Below are 14181 nucleotides of genomic sequence, written 5' to 3'. Positions count from 1 at the left end.
CTTTCCTCATTCCTGAAGAAGGGCTAATGCCCGAAACGTCGATTCTCCTGTTCCCTAGATGCTGCCTGACCTGCTGCGCTTTTCCAGCAACACATTTCCATCTCTGATCTCCAGCATCTGCAGACCTCACTTTCTCCTCAAAAAAAAAGATTAGACAAGGGATGTGGGCTGAATGCTGGCAGGTGGGACTAGATTGGGTTGGGATATCTGGTCGGCATGGACGGGTTGGACTGAAGGGTCTGTTTCCGTGCTGTACATCTCTATGACATTACTTGTGGTGAAGTCCTGTTTTAGTACTCAAGATATTCTTCATTGTGTTTTATGTGCCATGCCCACGATGCTTACTGAAATAAATTGAGAACATATGTAGCAGCTCAAGACTAGGTATACATGAAGTGCTGAGGGCCATCGGTGGCCCCAGAGCTGTTTCCACTATAATCTGTAGTTTTATCAAGTAGTAAATCCTTCATCGTACCATTAGCATAAAGGTGACCAGTCCTGGTTCAGTACAGTGTGTGCAAGAATATTCCAGGAGTTTTGTGAAGTTACAGCAAAAGACCTGACACATTCAGATATAGATGGTGGTGGAATCGGTGAGGATATAATGTACTTGGAAATTCAATGATGATACAGCACAAAAAACGAGCAAATGACAAGCAAATGACAAAATTGCAACCAACTTGAGCAAGAAAAACCCAGTTGATGATCCATTGAAGCCTGTTTCCGAGCTTCCAAGCATTTTTTAAAAAAAAATCACTCGTGGGACGTGGATGTTGCTGCCTGGCCAGCAGTATTGCCTGCTCCTGGTTACCCTTGAGAAGGTGGTGGTGAGCTGCCTTCTTCAACCACTGCAGTTCATGTGTTGTATGTTGACCACTATTGATCGTAGGGAGGGAATTCCAGGATTTTGACCCAGAGACGCTGAAAGAACAGTGATATATTTCCAAGTCAGGATGGTGAATGGCTTGGAGGGGTATTGCAGATGATAGTGTTCCATGTGCTGCCCTTGTCCTTAAAAACAGAACTGGTCCAGGGTTTGGAAGGAGCAGTCTGTGGATCTTTGTCGTGCATCTTGTAGATAGTACACATTGCTGCAACTGAGTGTCGGTGGTAAAGGGAGTGAATGTTTATGAATGTGGTGCCAATCAAGCGGGCTGCTCTGTCAATCTTCTTGAGTGTTGTTGTAGCTGCACCCATCCAGGCAAGTGGGATGTATTCCATCACACTCCTGACCTGTGCCTTATAGATGGTGGTCAGGCATTGGGGAGTCAGGAGGTAAGTTCCTCGCCACAGTTTTCCTAACCTCTGACCTGCTCATGTCGCTACTGTGTTTATGTGGCGAGTCCAGTTGCTTTTCTGGTTAATGGTAACCCCAAGAATGTTGATAGTGGCAGTTTCAATGATGGTAATACCATTGATTGTCTGGGGCAGTGGTTAGATTGTCTCTTATTGGAGATGGTCATTGCCATCACGAATGGTGCTGAACATTGTGCAGTCATCGGTGAACATCCTCAATTCCGACCGTATGATAGAGGAAAGATCATTGGTGAAGCAGCTGAAGATGATTGGGCCTAAGATGTAGTTCTTAGAAATTAGCTAATTCTATATTGAAGTCTACTGTAGAGACTGCCGACCCTTGCCTCAGTCGTGTTGATGGCTGATGCTTCAGAACTGGTTGGGCTTCTAAGCAAGCTGTTCTATATGGCCACAACACTGGCCTCTCATTGTTGGATAAAACATTACCCAGGTATATTCTGTGTACATAAAAAGGAAAAATCCAGTCTGACCATTTACTGATGCATCAGTGACAGTGCCAATGTGTCACATTTGCTCACTGATGACCTGGTCACTGATGTTCAATTGAAATTTTGCCAGAAACACTCAGCTGCAGACCTCATTACTGCCTTTGCTCCAACATGGACGAAAGAACTTGATTTCCAGAGTTAAGGTGCGAGTGGCTGACTTTGGTATGAAGGCAGCATTTAACAGAGTTTGCACCAAAGATTCCTAGTTTAATTGAAGATAATGGCAATTGGGAAAGCTCTCACTGATTGGAGTCACAAAGAAATTTGGTTGTCGATGTAGGTTAATCACATTAGCTCCAGGTCATTGCTGTGGGAGGTTTCCTCCCAGCAGTGTCCTGAGCCCAATCACCTTGAACTGCACCATTAATGCTTTTCAGCCCTTTAAAATTTGAGATGTTCACTGATAATTGTAAAGTAATTAGTTCCATTCTCAGTTTCTCAGATAATGAAACAGTTCATGGCCAAATGTAACAAGATATGGATGATAAATAGAAAGATTTGTACCATTCAAGTGCCTGGAAATGACTATCTCCAACAAGAGAGAGTTTAGCCAGTTTCCTTCTAATTCGGTGGTGTTACCATTGTCGAAACTCCATCATCTGGAAAGAATGATCATTCACCAGAAGTTTAACTGGACCAGAACAATAAATGTCTGTGGCCACAGGAGCAGGTCATAACTTGGTGCTGAATACTGACAAGTGATTCGCCTCATGAATTTTCAAAATCTTTCCACTGTCAATAAGGCACCATTTTGCAGATAGAATATACCTCACTATCTTGCTGCAGTGCACCTATAATAGTTGTCAAGTTCAACACCACCTGGGGGAGAGGAAGCAATGTTAGTACAATGGAGACACAGCGTACTTTAGGAAAGGAATCAAGGCAGAAGGAGTTCAGTCATGTTGAGTTTCAAGGGAATAAGGTAATGCTGGGTTGCCTCTACTTTAATGCGAAGAATATAATAGGGAAGATAGCTGAGTTAGGGGCATTGATTGACATGTTGAATTGCGATGTTGTTGCGACCTCAGAGACGTGGTTGAAGAAGGGGAGGACCGGGAGCTCAATATTCGGTGTATAAGATTTCGGACAGGAGAGAGTGTACAAGAGGCAATGGTGTTGCATTATTGACTAAGGATGAGAAGCGAATGAAGACAATTCCAGGAAAAGTTGCTGAAGTCACCATGATTACTAGTTTTGAGTAGCAGCCTTACCTTGATTCAACCCCACGTCAGCCTCAGAACTCTTCAACTCCAGGACATCAATGTGGACTTCACCAATTTCCTCATTTCCCCTCCCCCACCTTACCCCAGTTCCAAACTTCCACCTCTGCACCATCCTCATGACCTGTCCCAACTGTCAATCTTCCTCTCCACCTAGCCGCTCCACCCTTCTCTCTGACCTATCACCTTCATCCATCCACCAATTGCACTCCCAGCTACCTTCTTCCTCAGCCCCACCCCCTCCCATTTATCTCGCCACCCCTGAGGCTTCTAGCCTCATTCCTGATGAAGGGCTCCTGCCCTTAATGTCGATTTTCCTGTTCCTTGGATGCTGTCTGACCTGCTGTGCATTTCCAGCACCACTCTTACCTTGATCAATAGCCAGTGACTCGAACCAGAGAGGTTGGAGGGAGGAGATGGCAACTGGAGCACAGGGCAAGTAGCAGCCTTACCCTGATCCATTTCATAGGGAGTATCGAGGGAGCTACACTTGGTCACATCACAAGTTCAAAAGTGACGGCTTGGACAGAAGGGCTTTCTGATTGTTAAGTAGTAGTCAAGTAATTTCTTATCTTTAATTTCCATGAATCTTTTCATACTGTAAGGTTTGGAGTAGTGTGATTTCAACTAATGATGGGCTAGTATAGTACTGGAATTTAGAAGAGTACCTAGAACTTTGCTCACAGAAAAGTGCATTTAATATTTTTTAGTGAGAATCCAACACTTGGGACCATTTAGTTAGTTGTAAATTAATTTAATAGAAATTTATTTTTAATAACCAGCCGCTCGAGGGTAAAAATGGCAGTCAGCGGGATCGTATGCTTCTTCTCTGGAATGTGGGAAATCAGAGACAGTTTCAACATCGCTGACAATTCCATCTGTTTGAAGTGTGTCCAATTACAGTTTCTATCAGATTGCATGGATATGTTGGAGCTGCCATTGGACAAACTTAAAAGCATGTAGGAGGCAGAAAGCGTCATTGGCAGGAGTTTCAGGGATGTGGTCACACCCAAGGTTCAGACAGAAAGACGGAGGACCGTGAGGAGAGGCAGACAGGAGTTCTCTGTGGCTATTCAAGCATACTGTTTTGGACACTGTTGGGGGATGACCTAATCACAGGATGGCGACAGCAGCGGCCAGAGCAGTGGTACCACAGCTAGCTCTGTTTTATAACAGGGAGGGTCAAAGTGCTGTAGAGCAGAGGTAATAGGGAACTCAGTAGTCAGGGGCATAGATTGGCATTTCTGTGGCTGCCCAGAGGCTCGAGGATGGTGTCTTGCCTCCCTGGAAGCCTCTGGGTGGGTGTGGACGTCCTCGAAAGGCAGGGTGAGCAGCCAGATTTTGTGGTACATGTTGATACTAACGACATAGGAGAAAATGTGATGAGGTCCTGCAAAGGAAGTTTAGGGAATTAGGTGGGAAGTTGAAAAGTGGACCTCTCTGGTTATAATCTCAGGTTTACTTCCTGTGTGTTGTGCCAATGAGGCTAGGAATGCGAAGATAGTACAATTAAATATGTGGCTAAAGAGCTAGTGTAGGAGGTATGTGGATTATTAGAACGTCTTCGTGAGCAGATGGAACCGATACAAGAAGGGCAGGTTGTACCTAAATGGAAGGGATGCAAATACCCTGACAGGGAGGTTTGCTAGTGCCACTCAGGAGGGTTTAAACCAGCGTGGGAGGGGGTCAGGAATCAGAGCAGTAGGTCAGCAAGTAAAATGACTGAGGAGGAGTCTGAGACTAAGAACAGTAAGATTAGGAGGAAAGAACAGACTGGGAGGGATTACTGAACACTGCAGGAATGGCAGTCTGTGGTATATTGTTTTAATATGAGGGTTATGATGACCATGAAACCATTATCAATTATCACATTCACTAAATGAATTCAGCGACGGAAGCTGCCATCCTTACCTGGTCTGGAGTACACATGACTCCAGGCCCTCAGCGATATGTGGTTGACACTTAATTGCCCTCTAGGCAATTAAAGATGGATCATAAATGCTGGCCTAGCCAGCAATACCCTCTTTCCATGAATTAATAAGAAAAAAATAAATCGGTGTGGATAATAAATGCTGGCCTGGCCACTGATCTCCACATCCTGTGAATGAATAAAAATATCTATGGAAAAATGTAAAAACAGAGGGGTTGTTGTGGGTAATTTTAACTTCCTTAGTTGACTGGGACTCCCTTAGTGCCAGGGGCTTGGACGGGAGCAGAAATTGTTAGGTGTATCCAGGATGGTTTTTTTGAATCAATATGTAAATTAGTCAAAATAGGGAAGGGACCAATGTGACATGGTATTGGAGAGTGAGCCCTGCCAGGCGATTGAGGTTTCAGTGGGGGAGCATTTGGGAACAGTGACCTTAATTTTGTAAGTTTTAAGTTACTTATGGATAAGGATAAGTGTAGTTCTTGGCTGAAAGTATTAAACTGGGTAAGGCTAACTATGACAATATTAGGCAGGAATTAGTTTGGTTCTTTGAGGGTAGATCCACATTTACCATTTGGGAATTTTATAGGCCAATTGACAAGAGTTCAGGTCCAGCATGTTCCTGTGGCAATGAGGAATGAGGATGGCAAGGTTCAGGAACCTTGGATGGTAAAAGAAATGGTGAGCTTAGTCAAAAAGAAAAAGGAAGCATATATAAGATTTAGGAAACTGAGGACAGACAGACCCCTCAAAAAATATAAAGAAAGCAGGAAAGAGGTTAAGCAAAGAGCTAAAAGGGTTAAATGCTGCCACAAAATCCTTGGCAATCAGAATTAAGGAAAATCCCAAGGCATTTGAAATATATAAGGAGCAAGAGGTAACTTGGGAAAGGATAGGTCCACTCAAGGACAAGGGAGGGCATTTAACTTGGACCCAGAAGAAGTGGGTGAGGTCCTTACCGAATACCGTTCTGTGCATTGGTATTCACAAAGGAGAAGGACATGGTGGATGGTGAGTCTGGAGAGGGGTATGTTGATACTCCAGGACATGTGGATATGAAAAAAAGGTGTTGGGTGTTTTGAAAAGTATTAAGGTAGACAAATCCCCAGGATCTGATGGGATCTATCCCAAGATACTGAGGGAAGTTAGGGTGGAAATTGCTGGGGCTTTGTACAAAATCTTTGTATCTTATTTAGTCACAGGAGAGCTCCCAGTGGACTGGAGAATAGTCAATGTTGTTCCTTTGTTTAAGAAGGGTAACATGGATAATCCAGGAAATTACAGGATGGTAAGCTTCACATCAGTGGTAGAGAAATTATTGGAGAAGATTCTTAGGGATATCATTGACTTATATTGGAAAAATGTAGACTTCTTAGTGATAGGCAGCATGGCTGTGTGTGGGGGAGGTAGTGTCTGACAAACTTGATTGAGTTTTTTGAGGAAATGACAAAGATGATTTATGAGGTGGTGGGTGATGTCTACAAGGGCTTTAGCAAGGCCCTTGACAAGATCCCTCATTGCAAACTGGTACAGAAGTTGAAGTCACATGTGTCACATGGATCCACAGTGAGCTCAGAAAATGGATACAGAACTGGATTGGTCGTAGAAGACAAAAATTAGCAGTGGAAGGGTGTTTTTCTGACTGGAGATCTGTGACCAGTGGTATTTCTCAGGATCAGTACTGTGACCCCTGTTGTTTGCATCAAGAAGGCAGCTCACTACAACCTCAAGGGAGGTTCTGTTGGAACTGTACAGAACTTTAGTTAGGCCACAGCTTGAGTACTGTATGCAGTTCTGTCAGGAAGGATATGATTGCACTGGACGGGCCGCAAAGGACATTCACCAGGAAATTGCCTGGGATGAAAGCAGTTTAGCTATGAAGAGAGGCTGGATAAGCTTAGGTTGTTGTCTTAAGAGCAGTCAGTGACAAGGGTAATAATTTTAAGATAAAAGGCAGAGGTTTAGAGGGGATTTAAAGAAAAACCTTTACACCCAGAGGATGTTTGGGGTCTTGAATGCACTGCCTGGGCTGGTAGCTGAGATGGGAAACCTCAACAGTATTTTAAAAAAAAAGTTGTATTCAAGTCTATAGGCCAAGTACTGGAAAGTGGGACGACTGGATTTAGTACAGTTTTGTTCATTGAGATTCAATGGGCCAAAGGGCTTCCTCTGTTCTGTATAATTCATTCATTTTTACCTTTGGCACAGAATAGTTGTAGTTCATTTTATTTACTGGGTGCACTGCAGTAACACTTGAAAGTTTCTTCAACAATGACTCTCAAATTAGTGACCTTTGCCACTTAGAAGAACAAACAGATGATCCCTGGCATCTTTAAGATCCTCTTCAAGTAACACACCAACCAGCTGTGGAAATATATATTGTCATTCCTTTATTGCTAGGTCAAAGTCCTGGGGGTCCTTGCTTTACTTAATAGCACAATGAAAAATGTTGGACGAAATGTACTGCAGTAATTTGTGAAGGTGTTTCACCACCATTTTCTCAATAAATAATGGCTTTATCAACCCCATTCACATTCTGTGAATGACTAAATGTGTGGGGAAAATATCTTTTGGTTGCGCAACAATATTTTGATAGGTTACAGAAGATGATATGTGAAGGCTGGTTGTGTGGGATAGTGTGGAGCTGGAAAAGCACAGCAGGTCGGGCAGCATCTGAGGAGCAGGAGAGTCAATGTTTCGGGTATAAGCCCTCCGTCAGGAAGCCCTGACGAAGGATTTATGCCTGAAACATTGACTTTCTGCTTCACAGATGCTACTTGACCTGTTGTGCTTTTCTGGCTCCACAGTTTTAGACTCTGACTCTACAGCATCTGCAGTCCTCACTTTCTCCTGGTTGTGTTTAATGTTGAGGACTTGGGATATTAGTCCAAGATGTGTAAGAAGCAGAGGAAGGGGGTTGCTGTACAAGGTGGAAAAGGAAGGCAACCTATTTATAGATCCAATCAACTACAACTGATTGGGTACTCAAGGTCTTCACGACAAAATGGTTTTGTAGTTGAGATAAAATGGAAACAGCCTTTGCAGGACAGATGATGGTGATTTAAATAGTTGTGGGATTCTGTGAGCCTACCATGTATGCCAATTGAAAGCCCATCACTGGAGATGGAGGACAAAATCCAGAAGGAGAACAGAGGAGTCAGAATTAGACCATCTGAAAGTGAGGAAAGTGGAGAAGCTTGCCAATGTCGTGTTTGGTAAGCTGTTAAACTCCAGCAGTACCTTTATGCACAGATGAGGGTCTGTCCCTGAGGAGACATTGTATGTTTTCAAAGAGGAAACAAATTCTGCCTGTGCATATTTCTTAGTGCCTTGATCCAGCTTAATGAGGGGGCTTAACTGCATTTCACTTTTGTAATTGACCATCAGGAAAAAAAAACTGCAGCCTAGAAATTCCAGACCTGCAAAACTGAATTATTGTATTGACTCTTGGTTTAGATAGTTTGTATCTGAAGCCTTCACTGAGGCCTTTCAGTTAAATTATGTAGTTAGCTTTCTGGTGCCTTCATGACAGAAAGATTAGTTCTATTTCAATTCCTATAATGTCTGTACCAACTCTCCATCTCCCTGCAGAGGAAATTTTTAGGGATAATATTATATCTCATTTTAGGGGCATTGAATTTGATCTTGGTGGACCTGTCTCCAGATCAGAAGGTTGTGTTTTCAAACCATATCAAGCTCAGGGGAATTACTGCAGATTAACTTTTAACAATGGGATCTTCTGGTACAGTGGTAGTATCCCTATCTCTGAGCCTGGAGGCCTAGGTTCAAGTCACATTTGCTCTAGGGGTATATACTGACATTTCTCAGTAGTTTGCTTAGAAAATATCTGAAACTTTGATCTGTTTGAACATTTTAGGCCCCTGCTGTGAACCTAAACTTGGATATAAGTAAGCTTAATGCATCCATTGGTTACGACTAGAATGAAGTTACTGACCTGGAAAATTCATTTTGCTTGATTTAGCCAAGAGAGCAATTACCTTTGTGTGCTTGTGCCCAATCCACTTGCTTTTGAAGGTGACGTGGAAGCCTGCACTTGTATTTAATTTTTACCTAATCTCTTCGGTAAGTGGGAGACATAATTTATAAAAGTAAAAACATGTCTTTGAGGGTATAACCAGTTTGATGGATTAAAAAAAAATCCAGTATGTAGCAAATTTTACTTTTCAAAAGGCAGTTGATAAGGTGCTGGACAAAAAGTCAATGTGCAAGTTAAACCTTAAAGTTGTGATGTCAGCATGGCAGAAGATTAGTTAACAGACGGATGGTTGGGTAAAATGAGACATTTTTAAGTAGCAGAATGTAACTGGAGTGCGACAGGAATTTGTACTGTGGCCTTAGCTATTTACTATCTATATGTTTATGACAGATTACAACGAGATCTTGATTAGGTAGGTAATGGGCTGAGGAGTGGCAGATGGAGTTTAATTTACATAAGTGTAAGGTGCTGCATTTTGGGGAAGCAAATCTTAGCAGGACTTATACACTTAATGGTAAGGTCCTAAGGGGGGGTTACTGAACAAAGAGACCTTGGAGTGCAGATTCATAGCCTCTTGAAAGTAGACTCACAGGTAGATAGGACAGTGAAGAAGGCGTTTGGTATACTTTATTTTATTGGTCAGAGTATTGAGTACAGGAGTTGGGAGGTCATGTTGTGACTGTACAGGATATTGGTTAGGCCACTTTTGAAATATTGCGTGCAATTCTAGTCCCCTTCCTATTGAAAGGGTGTTGTGAAACTTGAAAGGGTTCAGAGAATATCTACAAGGATGTTGCTAGGGTTGGAGGATTTGAGCTATAGGGAGAGGTTGAATAGGTGAGGGCTGTTTTCCCTGGAGCATCAGAGGCTGAGGGGTGACCTTATAAAATCATGAGGAACATGGATAGGGTGAATAGACAAAGCCTTTTCCCTGGAATGGGGAGTCCAAAGCTGGACGGCATAGGTTTAGGGTGAGAGGGGAAAGGTATAAATGAGACCTAAGGGGCCAGAGGAAGTGGTGGAGGCTAGCACAATTGCAACATTTAAAAGGCCTCTGGATGGGTATATGAACAGGAAGGATTATAGGGACATGGGCTGGGTGTTGGCAAGTGAGACTCGATTAGGTTGGGATATCTGGTCGGCATGGATGGGTTGGACCGAAGGGTCTGTTTCCATGCTGTACATCTCTGTGACTCTATGAAGCTTGAATATTTTGGGCACCTGCTGCGCAGAACTCAGAGAGCAATGTCGAGTTATGTTAAAGGGATGTTGAATGAATAAGTTTTTCACACTTATTTACTCCTTTGCACACATCTACCAAAAAGTGAAGCATGACCTGTTGGTTAGCAGACCATGTATTTTTGTTCCTTTACTGTTTTTGTCTTATGAGAATGACATGGTCATGAAGCAAAAAAAGGTTGCTGGGTAACGGAATGTGCTGTAAATTGTTGTTTTTCAGTTGTGCATTCAATGAACTAGGAATTTGGGCATTCCTGTCACTTGTTCACTGGTCTCACTGGTTATTAGAGTCTATCTCTAAAATTGTTGCCAGTTGGCGAAAGCAGGACTCTTGATATCAGAAACCCATTTCGCTAGGACAGTTGTTTCTGTGTGGGCCAATTTTAAACAGGTGGCCTTATAATTTAATTGCAAGGCAGTGTTTCTCACACCTTTTACTGTGGATACAATATAGATCCTTCCTCAGTGTTGCATTATACTATTTTTCCAATCTGTCTCTGCTGCTTGACCTTCTCTCAAGCCAAACTTTCTAAATTTGTAGTTGGTATAGGTGAAATTTAGCCGAAGCAAAAGGAAAATTTAGCTATGTTAGACAGTTACAATTCTATTTGTGATCCAAAGGCTTAGTGATGGAGAAAATATTCATTGGAGGTATGCATGGAATTTGCAAACCAGTCTCATTATACAGACTTTAAAGAGTGATTGGATAAAAGAGAAGTTTGTACTGTGGGTATTGAAACAAATTCCTCTTGAAGGAACTGACTTTATTTTAGGCAAGAAACTGGCAGGTTGAAGAACATTGTTTTCACCAAGGGAAGTGGCACGTCCATTGGAGATAAAAGAAGCTGCAAGGTTACAAGAGGAACATCCTGGATTGCTCACTGACTATCATGGCTAGAACTTGGGCCCATAGGATTAGACAGGAAGAAATGGAGCCTTTGAAATAGAGATGATGATGAAGAAATTCAGTTTTTGGATGCAATTTCAAAAATTTAACTAAAACAGTCAAGGTGAAAAGAACAATGTTGAGATGTTTACCCCATATTTTTTAATAGAAATGCAACTAACAGCTTCAGTATTGAAAACTTTGTACCATTGTTGGTCTTTTCATGAGTTCCTGCTACTGCTAGTTTGTTTAAGCTCTTGGAGCTGCTAACAGTCTGTGTGAGTTGTTCTTAAAACAGTAAAGTTTTCAAAGCTGTAAACTCACTTGGTTCTTTTGGAAAATTTCATCTCGGAGCGTTGGATTTTTGACAATTGTACCTCTTGGTGCCAAACAGCAATGCTCACTGCTGATCGCTGTTTGGTGTTTCTGGGTAAAAGGATGCTCCTCTTCCTTTCATTGGTCTAGGGGTCCATTTGGTTTACTTTGGTACTGGAGGAACCACTAATGACTCTGAATAGGAAGAGGCTCTTTCCTTCACAAAATATCATTTATTGCATGGCACTAGTTAGGTACAAGTTACCTTAACCAATTAGAAGGGAGGCTGTGACATAGGAGTAATGTCACTGGTTTCATAATCCAAAATCCTACTCATTCTGGATGTGAGTTAAAAGTCACATCACGACAAATAGTAAAATTTGAATCCAATAAAAATGTAAAATATAGGGCTTTTGTGGCACAATGGTAGTGGTAATATCTCTGGGCCAGGGGCCCCTGGCCCAGAGATATTCAGAGCTGTTTAATAATATCTTTGAACAGGTTGATTAGAAAATAAATACATTAGCCAGTTAGACATTGTTGCCGAGTCTATTGGGAGATGTGGTAACAAATCTGTCCCCTTTAAAATCCAAAACTATTCTCCTAATATCACCACCTAATATTGTGTGGCGTCATCAAGTTGGTTAGATCACCTCCAACAGTAAGTATGCCTTCGTTGGCTATGATGTAATTCATGGATGTTTCAACCTTAAATACCTGCATCTCTGTCTCCTTTTGTTTTGCGATGTTCCTGGAAATCTATGCTTGATAAATTTTTTGGCCAGTCACCGTATCCGTCTGCAGTTCACTGCTAAATTTTGTCTAATAGTGCTTGTTTGGAATGCCTTGCTATGGTTTTACTACATTAAATGTTGTGAGTAAATGTTGTTTCACATGGTTGTATAAAACTGTGTTATACAGAGGAACCTTGATTATCCGAAGGACGTGGGCAGAGAGTATTTCGTCCTGTTAATTGAGTTCCGGATAATCAAATGACGGATAACATAGTTTAGCCAAGCTTCGGGACCTTTCAGTCTTGCCAGAAAGTCAGAAATTCAGATATTCGAATGCAGGACAATAGAGATTCCTTGTACATGATTCTGAAAGGACGCTTGTATAACCAAGCCAACCCAACCCTTTAAGACTGCCATTACCTGGTAATTATTTGATCTGGTAGCAGTCCACTTGTGGGCTTACAAATGGTCTCCTGGAAAATGTTATAAATTAATTTAGTTTGATGTGCTTGGACAACCTATTTAGACTATTTTTAAAATGTTTTTATTCAACCCATTTGCTTAATCAACCTGTTCAGAGAGGTTATGACTCAACTCTGGAGCAGTTGGGACTTGAACTTGTGTCTGTCTGTTCAGGGGTAGGGATGCCACAAGAGGTCCCCTCCTATTTATGTTTTTTTAAATTTAACTTATTTTTCTAATCAATTTGGAGCAGATGAGATTTGAACCTGGGTCTCCCATTCCAAGTTAGAAACACTGTCACTGCAGCACAAGAGGGGCCCTATTTTTGATTTTGAATCATTTTCATGTGTAAATCAATTAAACGTAAAATTACAACCTCTTACTTGATAATTGATGAAGTTTCATACTTGCGGGTCTGTGTGTGTATATATCATATATATTAAGCACCTTAAGTACAGTATGACGCAAATGATCCTTCGAAGGAGAGATAGCAAGCCAAGTTTCTTTTATTAACAACCTTCTTTCTCACATATAGACAGACACAGGTGCACAACTGCATTTACTCACACAAGCTAACACACAGTTTATCCAGGTTGAACATTACTACAGAAGTTGCTTTGAAAATGCTGGTAGTTTAGCCTCATTTCATTATGTAATAAATTTTGCTGAAAATGTTTAATATTAGCATCCCTAGTTGCCAATTCCCTAATGTGAATATAGAAAAAGCATTCTAAAAGCCACATGCTCTTTGCCACTGTATGTGAACAAGCCTATTTTGGAGGATTAGTGCTTTTTAATGACCTTAATCCTCTCTCAGTCATTCTTTTTACATTCGTCTTAATTTTAGTTTTGTAGCAATAACGGCTTATACTTGCAGGGTGTATTGTGTGGTTCTAAATTAACAAAATATTTATATCTAAAATAAGCTTATGCCATGACATTTATTGAAACTATTTAAAGCGCCGACAACATCAGATTCTACTGAGAGGCTGTTACAAAATAAAGGTCAGATTTTCCTGCTGCAAAAATCTTTAGGGAGCAGTCTGGGGTAGTATTTTCTTATCAAGTGGCCTTGGAAGACAGTTTGGATTGTTTTGGGATTTGCTGTACTTCCACATATAAATTTTTTGTACGCATGACAGTCTAACTTAAATAGAAATATATCTGTTTGATATTTAAAGTGAGGACACAATTCAGTTTCCAAGAAATAGGTTAATATTATTGTGGTTCTGTTCTCCGAGCTGGGAATTTGTGTGGCAGACGTTTCGTCCCCTGTCTAGGTGACATCCTCAGTGCTTGGGAGCCTTCTGTGATCTTTCCTCCGGCATTTGTGGTGGTTTGAATCTGCTGCTTCCGGTTGTCAGTTCCAGCTGTACATTGCAGTGGTCGGTGACTCTCTCGTCAGGTCCACACCCCCCACCAACCCAACCTCCACTCCCGGCACCTTCCCCTGCAACCACAAGAAATGCAAAACTCCCCCCTCACTTCCCTCCGAGGCCCCAAGATCCTTCCATATCTGTCACAAATTCACCTCACCTCCACACATATCATTTACTGCATTCGCTGCACCTGATGTGGCCTCCTCTACATTGA

The 14181-nt window shown here is 41.8% G+C and overlaps 1 protein-coding gene across 6 annotated transcripts in view; it reads left to right on the top strand.

Moving 5' to 3' along the window:
* Positions 1 to 14181, top strand: part of znf423 (zinc finger protein 423) — a 376444-nt gene that overhangs the window by 150558 nt on the left and 211705 nt on the right. The gene's annotated exons all lie outside the window — the stretch shown is intronic.

Source organism: Chiloscyllium plagiosum, chromosome 17 (genome assembly GCF_004010195.1).
Source record: "Chiloscyllium plagiosum isolate BGI_BamShark_2017 chromosome 17, ASM401019v2, whole genome shotgun sequence".
NCBI lineage: Eukaryota > Metazoa > Chordata > Chondrichthyes > Orectolobiformes > Hemiscylliidae > Chiloscyllium > Chiloscyllium plagiosum.
The sequence above is the reverse complement of the archived record's forward strand: the minus strand, read 5'-3'. Positions and strand labels throughout refer to the sequence as shown.